Source organism: Manis javanica, chromosome 11 (assembly GCF_040802235.1).
Source record: "Manis javanica isolate MJ-LG chromosome 11, MJ_LKY, whole genome shotgun sequence".
Classification (NCBI taxonomy): Eukaryota; Metazoa; Chordata; class Mammalia; order Pholidota; family Manidae; genus Manis; species Manis javanica.
The window spans coordinates 24341787-24347786 of NC_133166.1; positions in this window are offsets into that span (position 1 = coordinate 24341787).

Sequence of the window (6000 nt, forward strand, 5' to 3'; positions counted from 1 at the left end):
CCTTAAAAGCAAAACATAGAATGGAGAAGAAGATGGCGGCGTGAGTAGAGCAGTGGAAATCTCCTCCCAAAAACACATAGAGCTATGAAAATATAACAAAGAAAAATCTTCCTAAAATAGAGACCACAGGACACAGGACAACATCCAGACCACATCCACACCTGCAAGAACCCAGCGCCTTGTGAAGGGGGTAAGATACAAGCCCCAGCCCGGTGGGACCCGAGCGCCCCTCCCCCCGGCTCCCGGCGGGTGGAGAGAAACCGGAGCGGTTTTTTTTTTTTTTTTTTTTTGGCGAGCGCTTTTTGGAAGCCTTAGAGGGACGGGCCCCCATTGCTGGGGAGGCAGGGTGGCGGGACCGGTGAGGAGGTGCCTGGGAACGGCGCCGGAGGACAAAGAATATCCCGCGTTTCTCCCTGCGAGACCTGGGGGCGGGTGCCTGAGACCGGTGCCTGAGGACGGAGGAGGTCGCGCGTTTTTCCCCTTTTTTTTTTTCTCTTTTTGGCGAGCGCTTTTTGGAAGCCTTGAAGGGACGGGGACCCCAGTGCTAGGGAGGCACGGTGGCGGGACTGGTGAGCGGGTGGCTGAGACCGGCGCCTGAGGACAAAGAATATCCCCCGTTTTTCCCTGCGGGACCGGTGGGCGGGTGCCTGAGACCGGCACTTGAGGACAGAGGAAATCGCGCGTTTTTCCCCTTTTTTTTTTTCTCTTTTCTGCGAGTGCTTTTTGGAAGCCTAAAGGGACAGGGACCCCGGTGCTAGGGAGGCAGGGCGGCGGGACTGGTGAGCGGGTGCCTGGGACCGGCACCTGAGGACAAAGAATATCCCGCATTTTTCCCTGTGGGACCGGTGGGTGGGTGCCTGAGACCAGCACCTGAGGACGGAAGAAATCGCGCGTTTTTCCCCTTTTTTTTCTCTCTTTTTGCCGAGTGCTTTTTGGAAGCCTTGAAGGGACAGGGACCCCGGTGCTAGGGAGGCAGGGCGGCGGGACTGGTGAGCGGGTGCGTGGGACCAGTGCCTGAGGACAAAGAATATTGAGCGTTCCTTCCCTGCGGGACCGGTGGGTGGGTGCTTTTTGGAAGCCTTGAAAGGACAGGGACCCTGGTGCTAGGGAGACAGGGCAGCAGGACCAGTGAGCGGGTGCCTGGGACCGGCACCTGAGGACAAAAAAAAAAAAAAAAAAATCGCTTGTTTTTTCCTTTTTTTTCCTTTTTTTTTTCTCTTTCTTTCTGTTCCCTCTCTCATTGTTGCTGTTGTTGTTTTGGTTTGGAGAGTGCTTTTTGGAAATCTTAAAGGGGCAGGACAGGTCACTTAGACCAGAAGCAGGGAATCTGGGGATCTCTGGGCACTCTAACCCCCTGGGCAGCAGGGAGCACAGAGGCCCCTTACGGAGATAAATAGTCTCCTGGCTGCTCCCCCTCCAACGGGGCTCCACCATTTTGGAGGAACAGCCCCAGCCAGGCCAAGCCCACAGCAACAGCGGAGATAAACCCCAAAGCAACTGGGCAGGAAGCAGAAGCCCTGTCTGTGCACAGCTGCCCAGCCAAGCCACTAGAGGTCGCTATTCTCCCAGGAAAAGGCTACAAACCAACAAGAAGGGAAGCTCTTCCAGCGGTCACTTGTACCAGCTCTGCAAACTATCTCTATCACCATGAAAAGGCAAAACTACAGGCAGACAAAGATCACAGAGACAACACCTGAGAAGGAGACAGACCTAACTAGTCCTCCTGAAAAAGAATTCAAAATAAAAATCATGAACATGTTGACAGAGATGCAGAAAAAAATGCAAGAGCAATGGGATGAGATGCAGAGAAAAATGCAAGAGCAGTGGGATGAAGTCCGGAAGGAGATCACAGATGTCAGGAAAGAGATCACAGAAGTGAAACAATCCCTGGAAGGATTTATAAGCAGAATGGATAAGATGCAAGAGGCCATTGAAGGAATAGAAGCCAGAGAACAGGAACGTATAGAAGCTGACATAGAGAGAGATAAAAGGATCTCCAGGAATGAAACAACACTAAGAGAAATATGTGACCAATACAAAAGGAAAAACATTCGTATTATAGGGATACCAGAAGAGGAAGAAAGAGGAAAAGGGATAGAAAGTGTCTTTGAAGAAATAATTGCTGAAAACTTCCCCAAACTGGGGGAGGAAATAATCGAACAGACCATGGAATTATACAGAACCCCCAACAGAAAGGATCCAAGGAGGACAACACCAAGACACATAATAATTAAAATGGCAAGGATCAAGGACAAGGAAAGAGTTTTAAAGGCAGCTAGAGAGAAAAAGGTCACCTATAAAGGAAAACCAATCAGGCTAACATCAGACTTCTCAACAGAAACCCTACAGGCCAGAAGAGAATGGCATGATATACTTAATGCAATGAAACAGAAGGGCCTTGAACCAAGGATACTGTATCCAGCACGACTATCATTTAAATATGATGGTGGGATCAAACAATTCCCAGACAAGCAAAAGCTGAGGGAATTTGCTTCCCACAAACCACCTCTACAGGGCATCCTACAGGGACTGCTCTAGATGGGAGCACCCCTAAAAAGAGCACAGAACAAAACACACAACATATGAAGAATGGAGGAGGAGGAATAAGAAGGGAGAGAAGAAAAGAATCTCCAGACAGTGTATATAACAGCTCAATAAGCGAGCTAAGTTAGGCAGTAAGATACTAAAGAAGCTAACCTTGAACCTTTGGTAACCACGAATCTAAAGCCTGCAATGGCAATAAGTACATATCTTTCAATAGTCACCCTAAATGTAAATGGACTTAATGCACCAATCAAAAGACATAGAGTAATAGAATGGATAAAAAAGCAAGACCCATCTATATGCTGCTTACAAGAAACTCACCTTAAACCCAAAGATAAGCATAGACTAAAAGTCAAGGGATGGAAAAACATATTTCAGGCAAACAACAGTGAGAAGAAAGCAGGGGTTGCAGTACTAATATCAGACAAAATAGACTTCAAAACAAAGAAAGTAACAAGAGATAAAGAAGGCCACTACATAATGATAAAGGGCTTAGTCCAACAAGAGGATATAACCATTCTAAATATATATGCACCCAATACAGGAGCACCAGCATATGTGAAGCAAATACTAACAGAACTAAAGAGGGAAATAGACTGCAATGCATTCATTGTAGGAGACTTCAACACACCACTCACCCCAAAGGATAGATCCACCGGGCAGAAAATAAGTAAAGACACACAGGCACTGAACAACACACTAGAACAGATGGACCTAATAGACATCTATAGAACTTTACATCCAAAAGCAACAGGATATACATTCTTCTCAAGTGCACATGGAACATTCTCCAGAATAGACCACATACTAGCTCACAAAAAGAGCCTCAGTAAATTCCACAATATTGAAATTCTACCAACCAATTTTTCAGACCACAAAGGTATGAAAGTAGAAATAAATTCTACAAAGAAAACAAAAAGGTTCACAAACACATGGAGGCTTAACAACATGCTACTAAATAATCAATGGATCAATGAACAAATCAAAATAGAGATCAAGGAATATATAGAAACAAATGACAACAACAACACTAAGCCCCAACTTCTGTGGGATGCAGCGAAAGCAGTCTTAAGAGGAAAGTATATAGCAATCCAGGCACACTTGAAGAAGGAAGAACAATCCCAAATGAATAGTCTAACATCACAATTATTAAAACTGGAAAAAGAAGAACAAATGAGGCCTAAAGTCAGCAGAAGGAGGGACATAATAAAGATCAGAGAAGAAATAAACAAAATTGAGAAGAATAAAACAATAGCAAAAATCAATGAAACCAAGAGCTGGTTCTTTGAGAAAATAAACAAAATAGATAAGCCTCTAGCCCAACTTATTAAGAGAAAAAGAGAGTCAACACAAATCAACATAATCAGAAATGAGAATGGAAAAATCACGACAGACTCCACAGAAATACAAAGAATTATTAAAGACTACTATGAAAACCTATATGCCAACAAGCTGGAAAACCTAGAAGAAATGGACAACTTCCTAGAAAAATACAACCTCCCAAGACTGACCAAGGAAGAAACACAAAAGTTAAACAAACCAATTACAAGCAAAGAAATTGAAACAGTAATCAAAAAACTACCCAAGAACAAAACCCCGGGGCCGGACGGATTTACCTCGGAATTTTATCAGACACACAGAGAAGACATAATACCCATTCTCCTTAAAGTGTTCCACAAAATAGAAGAAGAGGGAATACTCCCAAACTCATTCTATGAAGCCAACATCACCCTAATACCAAAACCAGGCAAAGACCCCACCAAAAAAGAAAACTACAGACCAATATCCCTGATGAATGTAGATGCAAAAATACTCAATAAAATATTAGCAAACAGAATTCAACAGTATATCAAAAGGATCATACACCATGACCAAGTGGGGTTCATCCCAGGGATGCAAGGATGGTACAACATTCGAAAATCCATCAACATCATCCACCACATCAACAAAAAGAAAGACAAAAACCACATGATCATCTCCATAGATGCTGAAAAAGCATTTGACAAAATTCAACATCCATTCATGCTAAAAACTCTCAGCAAAATGGGAATAGAGGGCAAGTACCTCAACATAATAAAGGCCATATATGATAAACCCACAGCCAGCATTATACTGAACAGCGAGAAGCTGAAAGCATTTCCACTGAGATCGGGAACCAGACAGGGATGCCCACTCTCCCCACTGTTATTTAACATAGTACTGGAGGTCCTAGCCACGGCAATCAGACAAAACAAAGAAATACAAGGAATCCAGATTGGTAAAGAAGAAGTTAAACTGTCACTATTTGCAGATGATATGATACTGTACATAAAAAACCCTAAAGACTCCACTCCAAAACTACTAGAACTGATATCGGAATACAGCAAAGTTGCAGGATACAAAATCAACACACAGAAATCTGTAGCTTTCCTATACACTAACAATGAATCAATAGAAAGAGAAATCAGGAAAACAATTCCATTCACCATTGCGTCAAAAAGAATAAAATACCTAGGAATAAACCTAACCAAGGAAGTGAAAGACTTATACTCTGAAAACTACAAGTCACTCTTAAGAGAAATTAAAGGGGACACTAATAAATGGAAACTCATCCCATGCTCATGGCTAGGAAGAATTAATATCGTCAAAATGGCCATCCTGCCGAAAGCAATATACAAATTTGATGCAATCCCTCTCAAATTACCAGCAACATTCTTCAATGAATTGGAACAAATAATTCAAAAATTCATATGGAAACACCAAAGACCCCGAATAGCCAAAGCAATCCTGAAAAAGAAGAATAAAGTAGGGGGGATCTCACTCCCCAACTTCAAGCTCTACTACAAAGCCATAGTAATCAAGACAATTTGGTACTGGCACAAGAACAGAGCCACAGACCAGTGGAACAGATTAGAGACCCCAGAAATTAACCCAAACATATATGGTCAATTAATATTTGATAAAGGAGCCATGGACATACAATGGCAAAATGACAGTCTCTTCAACAGATGGTGCTGGCAAAACTGGACAGCTACATGTAGGAGAATGAAACTGGACCATTGTCTAACCCCATATACAAAGGTAAACTCAAAATGGATCAAAGACCTGAATGTAAGTCACGAAACCATTAAACTCTTGGAAAAAAACATAGGCAAAAACCTCTTAGACATAAACATGAGTGATCTCTTCTTGAACATATCTCCCCGGGCAAGGAAAACAACAGCAAAAATGAGCAAGTGGGACTACATTAAGCTGAAAAGCTTCTGTACAGCGAAAGACACCATCAATAGAACAAAAAGGAACCCTACAATATGGGAGAATATATTTGAAAATGACAGATCTGATAAAGGCTTGACGTCCAGAATATATAAAGAGCTCACACGCCTCAACAAACAAAAAACAAATAACCCAATTAAAAAATGGGCAGAGGAACTGAACAGACAGTTCTCCAAAAAAGAAATACAGATGGCCAAGAGA